This window comes from Centroberyx gerrardi, chromosome 11 (genome assembly GCF_048128805.1).
Source record: "Centroberyx gerrardi isolate f3 chromosome 11, fCenGer3.hap1.cur.20231027, whole genome shotgun sequence".
NCBI lineage: Eukaryota > Metazoa > Chordata > Actinopteri > Beryciformes > Berycidae > Centroberyx > Centroberyx gerrardi.
In genome coordinates this window covers 28173811-28189292 of record NC_136007.1, presented here as the reverse complement: position 1 = coordinate 28189292, position 15482 = coordinate 28173811, and the positions used below count along the sequence as shown (strand labels likewise).

General features: G+C 40.2%; 1 protein-coding gene across 1 annotated transcript in view; it reads right to left on the bottom strand.

Moving 5' to 3' along the window:
• The window catches only part of tmem132e (transmembrane protein 132E), a 321617-nt gene that overhangs the window by 114966 nt on the left and 191169 nt on the right, over positions 1-15482 (bottom strand). The gene's annotated exons all lie outside the window — the stretch shown is intronic.

Sequence of the window (15482 nt, the reverse complement as noted above, 5' to 3'; positions counted from 1 at the left end):
GTTCTGGCAAAATCCAGTCTGGCTTTCTTGTGTCTCTCTTTCAGAAATGGGGTCCTTCTGGGCCTCCTACCATATAGCCCTCTTTCATTATGGTATGGTGCGGGTTGAAACTAAAATACAAATACGAAAATACAAAGCAAAGAAATAAACATTGGTCTTTCAACTTATTTCTAAAAGAAAATGAGTTATTTGAAATAATTGCAAGGGTGCCTATATTTTTGGCCACAACTGTATCTACTAGGGATGGGACGATATATCGGAATTCTATATATCGCAATACGAAAATGTAACAATACGCATCGTGGGGCAGATTAATCGTGATATTAGCTCCATTTTATTCTGATGAAAGATTTGTGGCACAGAAATAAACATACTTCTACATGGTCGTACTTTGTTGTCACTTAACCTTTATTTATTACATCGTACTGGTTCTTGCATATGATCTTGACCTTGTTATATAGATATTTATGAAGCGAACTACTAATATTCTATTTACTACACCAACAAGCAGATGCAGGACTTACTTCGAAAAATGTTGAAATTAAGTACAGGATTAATGCTATTCACTAAAGCCACATAACCATGTTTACAACTCAAAAAATGTGATTTAGTGTTGATTTGCATAGAAGCCTGGGCCCAAAATATTTATGGTTTTTGTCCTTTTTTTCCCAATTAAAATAACTGACTTCTGGTTGCTTTGCTGTGTAGTGCAGCAGTGTGAAAGTTTGGAAGAGCCTTCTCCTCCTTCAACACTTTGCAGTGCAGCACTACGGAAGACATGTATCAGAAGAAAATGACACTTTTATCAATGTTATTTCTGTAAGTTCCATACTGTACATTTTCAGAGTGGAATGATGCGTGAATGAGAGATGAAATTGGTCTGCGTAATTAACTCCTAACAAAAGCAAGAATGTCTTACTGTAGGAGCCATATGTCAAGCTGGTGTTAACTATATGGATATAAGATGGAGCTGGCAATTTGATGTATGCCGTTTTTAATCTGAAGGTTATTCCCACTAGTATACAATGTGGGATGCAGCTTCCTAAGCCGTGTGTTATGAAGCGGAGTATATGTATAGGATAGTATTTGCACTTCACTTCAACAGGGACTCGATTAATTGTTTACCATAAGACGGCTGGAGATCAGGGCATTGAGGTTTCCAAGCCAGGGGGGATATTTGTGTAAGACGAAGACACGCTAGTAATTCAATGGGTTTTATTAGAGCGAGTCACATTGTAGCGAGCAGATTTTATTAATATCTTCAAAACACTTTTGACCTGCATCTAAATTGAAGTGTATGCTTCAATTTCTCATTTCTTTTAAAGGCTTAAAGGGGCATTCACCGAAGACAACACTGATTTATTATGTGCATATCATCACATACACTGCAAATCTGTAAACAGTCCTGAATTCATTTGCTTTGACAGTGCGAATGTGTCCTCCAAAGATGTGATCTGGAGGCCATTTATTCTGTGTAGAGTAGTAAAATCAGTTTTCAGTTTGTGAGATGTTTTATTTTCTTAGGTAAGGATTAAGATTTTTCCGAAAATTACAGTAGAACCTCTTTTCTCGGGAATCCCGCTAAAAAGTGTATTGTGTAGCTGTACAATAAAAGCTGTATCTCACCCAGCAATTTCCTATCATCTGCACACAGGTGCGGCTTGGAGTGCCGCCATGCACAGATACAAATATGCACCAACAAGACTTGCCTTCAGATGTGCAAATTTCTAAATCAAGGTGATGAATTCATTGTCCTTTCTCAGCGTGCCGTTTGCATATCCTACTAATATAGGCCCAACTCTGAACCGTTGACTTGGTGCATCTCTTCATCTAGCCTAATAAATTTTTCCTCATTACAACTCTGTGCCATTCCCAAATTGGTACAGACTTCATTAAGACCATTCATGCATAATATAGGAATACTAATATTTCACTGGATACCTAAATAAGATCAGTAGGCAAATCATGAATGTCATGGATTTTAGCAGAAAGCAAATACTGACAAGCCAAATGCTGATTTATATAGATTCAATAATGGGCACAAAGATAAAGGCAACAATAATAGGTTAGGTGGGCTAGGGATAAGGGTTAAGGACTGACATTTTCTTTGACTAGCCTACTTTTTTAGTTGAATAGAAAACAAAGAGGTTTCATTGTCATGGACAGGTGGACAGGTGGTAAAATGTGCCAAGTCTGACATGCAGTTAATTACAGTGAACTACCTTCATATCAACAAAGTACAGTGACAAGATGCAGCCTGTGCCAGGAGTGTGAGAACATTTCAGGGGCACAATGTTAGCACATGAGTGTAACGTGTAAAGGCCTAGTGTTGGGGTTTATTATGGGTGTGATGTGAAGGAAATGCCATGAGGAAGACGGAGATGATCTTGGTGGGAAATCCCAGTTCCTGGTGTAAATCCCTAGTACAGTATATAGAACTTTTTTTTAGAGATTCAAAGCAAACAAAGCTTTACAACCAAACCATATTGGAGAATTAATTACACTAGAGACTGGGGAAAATTTTGAGTTTTATATATGTATTATAGTTGCACATTCTGTTGTTTACAGCAGGTATCATAGGTGAATTGGGCCTTTAAAGAGTCCAGAAAAGGGCTGATACACAAAACAAGTGGCAGTTAGTTAGGCATATCTGATAATAAATAAGTTCTTGGCATTGTTAATGTAATGCAGCATTTTCTAAAGTCACTTTTACAGACACTAAACCTTGCTGACCCAACACTAATCTAATATTTGCCTTTTATGGGTTTTGCTGCAAACCCTAGGCTATTATTCAATGGATAACAAACTGAAAATATGACCGAGTAGGAAAGCCAGCTTTGGAACAGGTGGCGCTTGGAAAAATAAATTCTATGTACCCAGTCTACAATAATTCATACTGTTTAGAAGTAGTCTAGTTCTCCTCACAAGCACCAGATTAAAGCTGGGAAATAACTGCTAGCCAAACTGACATATTGAGGTGAGGTTTTCGTATAATGCGTCTTAAAAAGTATGCCTCCTTCATTTTCATCTGCTCTTCAATCCCTTTGCCATTTTGAAGGATGCAACAATGCAGGTTGGCAGTTGGCAGCTGGTATAAAGCAGTGAATTTCTACAAAAGCAAAAAATTGAGCCAAAGCACAATGATGTCCAGATTTTAAGCAGGACTGATGCCTTTCCCTATAGTATGGCCAAACACTGAGGGTTTCACTCACAAAAATAACTGATCAAACCTGGTATCAGCCTACCTTCCTCCTAGTTGTGGGACTGGGGTGTTTGGAAAAAAACAAATAAATCTTTAACTTTTTCTTGCTCCTTAGAAATCCCAATTTTTCACAGGCTTTGGCTTTCAGTACATTGCCTTATTCTTGGTACTACTGTACGTTTTAGCGTTACGACAGCATGCTTCTATATGAATATTCCTGTATACATGTTATTCTGGTCATGCTCAGGTCGCGGATGTGTTATTGTTTTTTTTGTTATTTACTTCAGTTACGGGTGAGCCATGCATCAACTGGAATGTACGTTTCTTTTGAATATTTTAATTGGACTCCCTCGTCGCATTTTTTCGTTTCAGTCAGTGGCTTCAATCAGGAAATTGAACTCCCGGCACAATAAAAAATTTATTTTATATATTCATGTATAGGCACAGAGCTGACAAGACATATAAACTAGACTATAGAGCAATCAAACCCAGAGAAAAAAAAGGTAGGCAGCCTATCATCATTCATTCATTGGGTTTAATCGGGGAAACTTTTGGTGCAATAAATACAGAGATAATACAAGATATTGATTTTCTATGTCTTTGTTGTGAATAGTTACACACACAAATCACAACAGTGATAAGAAAATAATATTTTCAACTTCCAAATGGTGATTTTTTACATAAGTCTACTTTTGAAAGATACTGTCAAGTTTCAGATTGATTATGCGCATTTCAATTCTGATTAATGATCTTAATTTATAGGTGCTGTTATGCAACTCTCCTGTCAAAGAGATATTTGAAATATATTCTGAATTCTGCAATAATCAGATGAAAATCAAAACATTAGTCACTGAGGGAAATATCAGACGGGGTTATATGTAAGGATGGGTGTGACTGACACACACCAAAAAAAAACAACATTCCTAAGGACGTAAAAAGGGAACAGCGCTTTCAATTATGGAACATGGGAGTTTCCAGGTCCCTTTGTGATTTCAAGTTTACCGTTCCCCCGCTTCAAATGGGGCGTATAAAAGGAAACAATTCAAAGTCACCGACTGGGAAAGATTTCTTGATCTTTCTTCAGCGATTTGGCAGATGAAACGAAACAAGTGGCGGGATTAAATATTCACGAAACCCCTTTACAAGAGGAGCATATGTTTTATTGATTGAGAGCAAAGAACAATAGAGTCTCAGGTTTTGACTTTAAGAGCATTTCTTTTAAAGTGAATGGAACTTTTATGCGCTGAAGGGCCGCAGCAAACACGGGGAACCGCCGGAGACCTCCCTCCAGAGCCATTTTCCCGCTACGCTACAAAGGCTAAGGTTAACACTCTGCTCTGGAGGCTAATGGAATGCATTGGAGCTCTCCACTTAGAGGCATGTATGGGGTAGCGCTCGCCGTCTGGGGAGATATTATGGCTTTGGGTTTGAAAAATGAATAGGAGAAGGGTAGAGAGACTGTTTGTTTAGGGATCAAACGGCCGAGACAAAAGGAATAGGCGCGTGACGGAGAACCTCGCCAACATGGATGCTGGTTAAGTGGATGCTGTGAATGCCATATTGAGCATTGTTCTCTAATGGACCTTTCGAGGGGAGAAGTCTATGCTTTTGTTTTCAGACCATTAAATGGGGCACAGGCCTGTCTGAGTTGCTTCACAGAACACTATAAAGATACTAATAGATACTTTGAAGGGAAAAATGCATGCAGAATAAGGTAGCCTTGCTGAGGGGATTTCCCATTGGCTGACTGGTACTTCCCAGATGCTGTAGTACAGTGATTCTTTTTCATATCAAGGACACCTAATTTTGTCTCTTGGACCCAAATCTGAGAACATTTTTTATTGTTAGATGATTTTGTCCAGAATCCCATGACTATCTGCAGAGAGATAACAGTGAAACTATGATCAAAATAGTCATTCTTCTACATTCTCTAATTGCATTAACTTGTGCTGTTTAACAATTCATCAATTTGCTGCGGACCCCCTGGAACCCCCTCAAGGACCCCTGGTGGTCTCCCGGACCCCACATTGAGAACCGCTGCTGTAGCAGACCAGAGTTCAAATCCAGCCAGTCACACCTGCGATAACTTCACACATTTATGCAAGGAAACACTTGTCATCACGGAATTTCAGTTGGATTTTCGGGGGATACTGCAGCAGCCCGACATGAAGAGTTTTCACCTCGAATCTCGGGAGTTGTTAAGTAGAAGCCAAACAAGTGTAGCATGAAACAGGCTGCATGATTTAGGCGCAGTAGGCAAAAATGTCATCACATTCTTTATGTGAACCTCAGTAGGGGACACCGGATTGGGATGTTGCAGGCCAACTTGACACCACTGTCTGCCAAACACCAATACATCCATTATACAAGCAGGGGCTGAAAAAATGTCAAAGCGGAGCACAAAAATGTGTCCAGGTTGCCAGTGTGTGCTCTCTGTTCTGGATATGAAGCCTCTCCTCGCTGCTGCAGTCAAAGGCGCTGAATAAACAGTGCTTGCAATTTTGTCAAAGGGATTACTCAGCCTGTGGAGTGCTCTATCACAACCCCCTCTCTGTCATGGTGATAAAACATGGGAACGGGAGATTAGTGGTGGCAGTGGAACTTCTGCTCGGCCTTCTTAGAGAGCCGCCAAAAGGGAGAGCAAGAGAATGGCCAGCCCAAGTAAACATAAAAATATTAGCCGCTTGTAAAAAAAAAAAAAAGTGAGAACTAAGGAGTTCAGAACTCAGAAATGATAGCATCCTCCCTTTATCGAACAGTGGCCTAAGACTCCTACCTATTTTAGAAGTTACACTGTATAATGCCACGATGGCAAATGCAGGCTACAGTGGTTTGAAAGCTTGATCTCAAATTCCACTAATAAGCTAACCTTCTCATGTTGACAGGGACAACTCACATCTTCATTCGTCTACATTTTTTCCAATTTGGTTATTTCATAGAAGGCTTCTCAGCGTTCTAAGTCAAACCACAGAGGTGTAGGCTACATTTATTTTTGTCATTTAAAACAGAGGAAAAGAGGGAAACCACTGGGTTTTGTTCTTGCAGCAGTGTCATGAATGGACCCATGTAAAATGGTATAGAGGGCTTTCAGGCTCTCTGGCGGCCATATTGGACGTCCTAAATCTGATCCATTTTGTGTTTAGAAGATGTTAGCTTGTTAGCTAGTTAGCCATACTGTCTGGTCGGCTAACCATCACTGTCTTGCTGTTCACATCTAATTTGCACACTTAATATATCTCATAGAAGCTGGCCTTAGTAATGGCTAGTAGTTGCATGTTAACATTGGTTGCTTTGCTAAATTGGTCTGCTGGCCAGTTAGCAAAAACCAGCTGTTTGTTCAGGTTAAGCTAACTCTTCTCAAGCTAAGTGTTTTGGAGTAGAGACTAAAGCTAAAGACAAGATAGTTCCCCCCGAGTCACAGTAACCTATAACGTTAACGAACTGACCAACACCCACTCTTTTTCTTGCCGAGTTGTTATATATTTAGGCATTATTTGCAGCCAGCCAATTCTCTAATGGACCTCCATGACGGCTCCAGCTGTGGTTGCTATGAAATTGATGACGTAACTATAAAGCCTCAACAGCCATTTCTCCCACAAATTCGTTCAAGAGAAAATGTATGTGTACCTACATTTTTCCATTCAATGAAGTACCAATTGCATTTTGTCTGCTCCTCACCACACCGCACTATAAAACAGTCTGCAGTTGACCCAATGATTACAGCCCTTCACTCTTCAGACCTGAGCAAAAAAAACACCTTAATTTGTCGCCTGCTTTGAGAACGTCATCTCCATGTTGATCCTTTTGTGGGACAGAGAAATCGCTCCGTCCGTGACAGGTTGAGGGCGCGGCATAAAGCTGTTGGCCGCCTGACGTTAACACTACCATGAGGTAACGGTGCGGATGCTGCTCCAGGCGGGACAGGCGCAGACAGTACAGCTGGAGGTGTCCACTCCGGTCTGTCCTCACGTCGACATGACAGAAGCCCTCGCTGCTCCAGCCTCCGCTGAACAGGTGGGAACAAAAGAGATAGCTGCTCGTTGGAATTACAGGAGAGTTCTCACTTTTAATCTCCCAGGATGGAAGAATTTGGAAGTAGGACTAAAGGAGGAGGAGGGGAGGAGAGCGTCGGTAATTTATGAAAACGGGCACAATAGTGAATTCATTTCTTTTGGAGTGAGTGTCTGAGCGTTGGCAGTCGGTGTTGGGTAGTGACTGTAAACCTTGCATCATCATCCGATTTCAAAATGAACTCTACAGTTACAGCTACAGTTGCATTCTCAGGAATGATTTAACATAAGGTTAGATTATGATCAACTGATATCACACTAGAGCAAATGACTGACCGCTTTCACAAAGAGGCCCATCATGCATCTACTGAGTGCAAACAGGCCTATCAGGATTGGCAGTCTAGTGAGTCTTGTGTACCACAATGCATTATGCTAACGCTTTTGAGATCGTCCTAAGATGGCTTGCACCGTCCACTAAACATACAAAGTGTGCAAAAGCAGAGCAGTGAACCAAAGAGTCTTTTTGTCACACAACAATAAGTTCAAAGAGGTTATTTGCCAGTAGACAGATGTATTTCTTTTGCCATCTAGCTGAGAGGAGCAACTGAAAAATGATAAGTAGGGATGGCACAATATGCTTATCTCATGATACGATTTGATGATGTGATATGGGGTTCATGATTCGAACAAGTTTGGTATGACTGTGCAGAATTATGTTAATTTCTGAGACAAATCTTTCTAGCAATGGCATTGGCTCGCTAGAATGTAAACAACAATTTAAAAATGTCATTACAAAGTGACAATAATATAATTTGGATGGAGAGCTTGTGAAATTGTGATGGGTGATTACTACAGCAGAACAAAATGGAGCTAATCACGATTCATTTTTCTGCCCCACGATACGTATTGGCCCGTTTTTGTATTGCGATATATTGAATTTCGATTTGTCGTCCCATCCCAAATGATAAAGTAATTTATTTTCTGAACTTACTAACATTTCTTGAAGCTTTAACAAAAAAGATTGATCCAGCTCATCTGGCTTGGCCATGCATGTGGAGTTTCTCTCTAAATAGAGAAAGAGACATTTTTTGAGGCTAAAAACAGATAGTCTCAAGAACACCAGCTGCAAGAGTATAGGGAACACAGTGATGCATAGGCATGTCACTAGACCATCTACCGAGGAAGATCCTCTATCGCTAACTCCATCTAGGCCACCGCTCTTCAGGAGGGCCGAAGAGGAGATACAGGACCAGATCAAAACCTCCCTGGAAAGGTGCGCCATTCCATCTGTCAGGATGGAAGCCACTGCCACAGATTATTCTGCCTGGCAGCATGTCTGTGGAAATCCAGTCCAACACTTGAGGGAAGAAAGAAAAGCAGGAGGAAGCAGGCTTTGGCCAGTTCTATACACACTGAATGTACAAAAAAAAGGGAAATCAATACACAATAATGGCTTTTACCAGGATTCACCTCCTCAGTGTACTTCATGAAAAGTGATATTAGGCACTAAGTGTGCCTAATATCTTGTACATTCAGTCTATACACATCAATAAATAATGTCACTTAAACTCAAAACTCACTGTTAGGAAGAAGTGGAATACATCATCAGATAAGATGGTACAAGATTGTGCGTGTGTGTGTGTGTGTGTGTGCAGAGAGACTGTCTGCAGATTCTATCATGTCTGTTTGAAAAAGGCTTGGCGATACAAGCAGCCTACACATAAAGAGCTATAGCTGGGCGGCATTTGATTTAATATGAATTTCACTTGGCGTGACCAAACATGAGTGTTGCCTTGACATAACTGCAGATCATCCATTTAATCCTTGTACACATCAGGTCATTCTTGAGAAAGTGTATTTATTCCTGTGTTCAGTGTGAACATATTTCCTGCCCAAGCGCTATAATATCAGGAAAGTACACAATGTCAGCCAGTGATATAAAACCATGCAATACTGGGGATAGATTTTTAAAAAAAAAATGTATTTACATCAGGTTGAAGGCAGGTTATGATGCATCATGTACTACATAGCCTAAGTGCATATATAAGCACACAGATGCGTGCACGTGTACAAGCTCGCACACACCCACACACACCGTGTCGAGTCTTGTTACGAGTGATACCAGTGACACCGATGGCATCCAACTGCTAGTGCTGAGCTTTGGCGTGGCTGTGTCTCATTAAAATTACTAACAGATGCACATATCCATCCATCTATCCATCCCTCTCCTATAGCTGTGTGTTTGTTACAGTGCCAAGACACAGAGATCCCTGCTAATTAATTGTAGGAGTGCTGCCTCTTCACTCCAATTTTTATTTGTTTCCAAACAGCATGCTGGTGTGAGTGCTGCCGTCAGGAGGCTCTAGATCGTCTGCCTGTCTAGTTGAACGCTTATACCTATGTAAATAGTAATTATTCCTCAGACCCACTGCTTTGCGTTTGCTGATATACTAGGGTTTAAGGGATGCATGAATTAAAAGGCTAAGTGGAATTACGGTTAATGCTCCTACAGCTGTGCAAGGCCTAACAAGTAGGGCTATCAGTGATACAAGTATTATTGGCCCTAATCTTCATCCTACGTACTGCCATTCCAATCCAATTGTGGAATTACACAATATTATTGGAGTGTTCATATCCATTAATGTCCAACTGAATCAGAGATATATATGTTGAGAGAGCCAGCTTCAAATTTCATTTAAATTGCAGGAATGTGGTCTGTATGCAGATTAATACCGTTCAAAACGGTATTAGAATTTGGCAGCCGCTATGTCGCAAAAGACACACTTTAATTAGCAGTTTGGCAGCATGCATGTCTAGACACTTGGTCGAAGAATCATTTGACCAAAAGGGCAAGTGCTTCTCAGCTGAGCTGAGAGTCGTTCATTTTAATCAAGCTGTTTTCTTGCCATATGTACCTGTACACCTTGTTAGACTGTCACATTCTGAGATGGATGGTGATGAGCCCCTCCGTTTGCTTACTGTAAAACTGACTCTCTAAAGGAGCTATGTGTAGCATTTTAACATCCATAAATCATTTCCACATTAACTGGTTAATTGATTGAGACATTGGTATAATTACTGTGAACAAACAAGACCATCATGGAGAAGATTGGCAGCCTCTACCAGCCTCTACACTGCATTTTACATTGTGAACCACCGGGTTGGAATTTGTGGGAAAACTGCTGGATTGCTTTTACAGTACAAAGGAAGATTGCTTTATGACACAAAACAGAAACCGTTTTTACTTTGCACTTAATACACAACTTTATTCCAGTTCCACTATTCTAACTGCATAATTTCAACTTTATGTTAGCTCACCTAAGAATGAATATTGGCCGTTATCAAAGATTGTTATTGGCTCTTATCTTTGTTCTTGCTCCTCAAAACAAATATGCCAGGGAGGGTGAGGGGGGCAACAGAAAGCAATAGGGTTTGTGGGAAATGTGGTCATAATTTTGAGAAACAGAATTCTACAAGTAGCACCTTTAATTCTCCATCAGTTATTGTTATGCATGGCTGACAGATTTAATGCACTTGTAAATGTTTGTGTCTGTATGCAATTGGGTTAATTGCTGCAACCGTTATTACCGTTATGTTTAGAAATCATTCTTAAGTGTGCGAGAATCCATTAGAGAAAATAAGGAAAGGACACAAAAAATACAAGGTGCCTCTGATTGATTCTTTTTGTTCTTTGCATGACAGACCTACTTCTCAGTAGTTCAGAGAGCAAAGACCTCTGCTGGTGCTCAAATGGAATTTGTCTGCAACACAGAGTAAATCTGATTGGCCGAACAGACATTCTGTGCTTATTGGTTGATTTACCTCATTGTTGATCCTTCCCTTTTGCTGTTTCTGTCCATAAAGCACGCCTAGACATCCATTATGAATCTACTGCAAAGTATGCTAGTTTGAAGAAAACTTTTCAAACCATACCATATATACATACATGTATATATATATATACACACATATGCACTGGCAACCACTGTGTAAAAGCAGTGCGCGCCATGAGCATGTCATGTCATGTGAATATAGTACACCGGCGTTGGCGACAGTACGACAGCCACATAATCCATAATCACAGTAAAGAATGCCCTACTGGGTATTAATGCTAAAATATGAAAATTGAGTGTACTGCCCCCTGGACAACCAATATGCACCTAAAAAATTGAAACATGACTGTGTTTGGCTTTCACACTTAAAAGGCTTTGCATACATATGCATCTCTCCTTGTAAGTACCTCGCGGCGTTCCACCACTTCAATTTGGGATTCTGGAGTGCTCGGCTGGAGAAAGACAACACTTAGGAGGAGCTCTGAAAATAACCTTATATATATTAATAAAGATTTGAGAAGTTAATAAGTAAAGTTACATGGGTTGTAATGATTCCTCAGTATTATCTTCATTGATCACATTGGGTGACAGGATTCCCCCCCCTCCCCCCAACATATGGGAAAAACGACTAAGCAGTTATTTATTGCACTTGAAGGGACTGGAACAGCTTTACTATATGAAAGAATGAAGGAGAGAAAATCTATACAGGACAAAACATTTTGTGTATTACAATCATTCCATATTCTTGTTTTTTGAGTCATTTTCCTACAGTTTATCAACAGCTTTAAACTGGCATTAAGCCTAATAAACCTTACAGTTTCAAACAAACCATAGACTGTTTCCTTTCCACTGCAATGCTCTGTGCACTTATCATACAGCCATAACACCTGATGGAAATATACACTATGACTCTGTTATAGATTGTGAATATGGTTAGAATAGTGATTCAGACGGTGCAGCGTCACCATCATACCCATGTTCACATTAAAGAAGGCTCTTCTGCTTTTATACAATGGTTAACAATGCAAGGATATTATCTGAAAGGTTGTCTTCAAATAGGCTTGGCGCTGTAAGCTAATCAAAATCATCATGTGGCTCATGAAAACAGCATATTTAGTTCGGGAAGTATCAAATAAGCTGTGTTCAGTAGACCTGGATGATGCGCCATTGCCAGGAAAGGACTCCATTTACACAAAGGAGCGATGTATAATTTCAAAAGTGATGAGGAATTACGTTTTACACCTGAACCCAATGGATAACTCCATGAAAAAAAAGGATACAGATGCTGACCCTCTTAAGAAACGTGCAAATGTCAGTGCTTGGGAAATGGGTTCATCTGAAATACCTGGCAACCCGTGTGCGGTCTGTTCCCATGTTTGGATGTGCCTCCTTGCAGACAGCGGTACAGGAGCCAATACTTTCTTTAACACAAACTAGCTGGACTCAGATTTGTTGGCGTGTGTGCTGCCGAGGACCGCGACACCCTGGGAAAAGCTGTCAAAAACGTGGCGGGGAAATCATCGGCAGCCGGCGCACGCGTGTGTGTGTGTGTATCTGAGCTGCGCGCTGCTGGAGAGGGAAAACAAGGCAGATCATGGCTGATGGAAGCCATCCCCCTCCCTGGAAATGTCTGCAGATACAGCGGAAGGGGAGCCGTTACGTTCAGCGTTAAGTCAAGTGCGACGGATGAGGGAATTCCCGTTTCCCAGATTGTACTCGTGCACTTTTTTCATGTACTTTTACACTGGTAGGACCAACTTGAAACTTTGTGTCTTAATGTTTAATTCTTATACTGTGTTGATTTTACATCTTTCAAATTAGCCCAGACTAGTTCCCGCACTCAAGCAGTTTTTGCATATGCTTGACAGCTTTAATAAATAATAAATAAATGAATATTTATTGTCTTTATCTCATGTATTCTAACCCATGGGAGAGGAAGTTTTTAAGTGTATGTATGTCTGTGAAGTTCTTAAGTGTATGTATGTCTGTGAAGTTCTTAAGTGTATGTATGTCTGTGAAGTTCTTAAGTGTATGTATGTCTGTGAAGCCAAAAGTCTGTGAAGCCAAAGACGAATTTCCATGTGAGTGGACAATAAAGATGTCTAAAGCTTTTACATTTGCTGTTCTAAACACCAGGCTGTGTTCCTGTTTTCAAGATAATAAACATTTTCTAATTCTAATCTGGTTATGGCCAAATTCTAAATCTATTTCTGACAAAATCAGATGTGAATATGGGATTGTTTATTTGGCCTCTCAGCTGATAACACCAATAGGTCAAGTGATTGAAATCAATAATTCGTAATTTCTCCTTATCTACATGCATCCATCCTACCTTTCTTAGGGTTTATTGCTCTTTCTTAAGAAGAAAAGTCTAAGAATGGGGGTGCATTTACATACACTGTACTATGTATTATACTGTATATTCAGGCCTGCTCATACACATACATTCATTTATTGATGGGCCTGTTTCAACATAATTGCATCTACAGAGGTGTAGGCAGATAGAGGCATGTGACCTTCATGCATGTATGAACAGAAAGGTAGAAATTAATGTCTACTTACTCTGTGATTAAAAATGTCATCTTCTGAAAATCACATGGAGCAGTCCTATATTATCAGACATAACTGCAGTATCAGTTCACACATGTTAACCTTAATCTTGTCATATAAACGTTTCTTTTCATATAGTTGCTATAGCTGAATCAGGTGCTGGTTCAGAAACATTTTAAAAACAAGTGCCCATCCTTCCACTGGAAAGAATGAAACTTGGCAGATCCCTAGGAGTCATGATTGATGAATCTTTGAGGTGGAAAAAAAACATATTCACCTTGTTTGTGACAAAGTGACAAGCTTTCCTGGCATCATCAGCAAATTCAGCGGTTTGTTTACCTCAGGATTGCTTGTGGTGCCACATTTGCTATCCGGACTGAACCTTCGGCAGCCTTTTTACTCAATAATATGTCCATCTACAACAAAAATACACGAACATGTATTTTTATGTGTATATATATATATAAACATCAACATCGTCCCTTCCCTTGCCCTGCAAACTTCACTTCCAGCTGACAAGTGACAAGTTCATACAACTGAATAAGGGTGTGATCACACCTACGGTTTGTTTTCTTTGGTCTGAACCACAGTGGAAAAGCCTACTTTTTGGTTCTGGTTTTGGTTCATGCTGCCCAATTACAAGTGAACCAAGGCCTGTAAACAAAAGTCACAAGGACTCACAAGATACTGGATGACTGTTACCAAGAAGTTTTGGTTGTCTGTCATCCTGCCAGATTAGAGATTCTGGCAGTGAGGGGGAGTCAAAACAAATCTGATTCCAGTCCCTGTAACTTTAGCTAAGCATAATGGACTTGTCTCTGCTCTTTGCTTCACTCTCTGGTGTTCAAGCCAGTTAAGAACACATGAAGAAATACTGTTGCTGGTTCATTCTGGCTTTCCAAGCATGAGGAACTGCTGGCTATCAGATGCCAACATCCGTCTCTTGCGCTTGCTGTAGTTGGTACTATTACGTTCTCACTCCAAACATGCTTGGTATGAACTTGCACTTTCCCAGACCATGCTCACTCCTCACTCCTTAATTACTCAGTGGAATAGACCTTTTTCACGAACATGGCTGCCGTACTTCCGCGGGGTATAGCTCGGTTCTCACCACTGCCAGCAATGTTAAAAGGCCAACGTTTTGTCGCCCATAACTCTGTCTGTGATGACTTATATTGTGTTTCAACATAATGTACAACACAATACAAGTGTTGTCACTGACATACGTTTCTGTTTCTGTTGTCAGACCACTGCACCACTAAAAAAAGTGATTTGATCGAGGGTCACAAAATGCTAACAGTACAGAAATTAGCGTTAGCCTTGGTTAGCCAGTTAGCATTTTGTGACCCTCGATCACAGTTACTTGCGCAGTCGTCTGACAACAGAAACAGAAAGATATGTCAGTGACAACACTTGTATTGTGTTATACATTATGTTGAAACAAAATAAGTGATCACAGACAGAGTTAAGGGCGACAGAAAGTTGGCTTTTTAACATTGCTGGCAATGGTGAGAAAACCGAGCTATACCCTGCGGAAGTACAGCAGCCATGTTTGTGAAAAAGGTCTATAGCTGCATTCACATCACCAATGAACCAAACTACTTCAAGTTTTCTCCTATTAACAAGGACATTCCATCTCCCTCCATCTCTCTTTGAACACACACACACACACACACACACACACACACACACACACACACACACACTCAGTCCCAGTCATACTGCCCCTTTCATTTAATTTACATCAGGACTATTTTAATGCATTTACTTCCCGTAGTTGTCATTTATGCATTTTGTTTTCGTCAGACCATGTTCCTTGTTGGGTTTTGCTGTCTGTTCATTTCTTTTATCCAATTTTGATGTGTTTTTTTTTTTGTGTCATCTTGA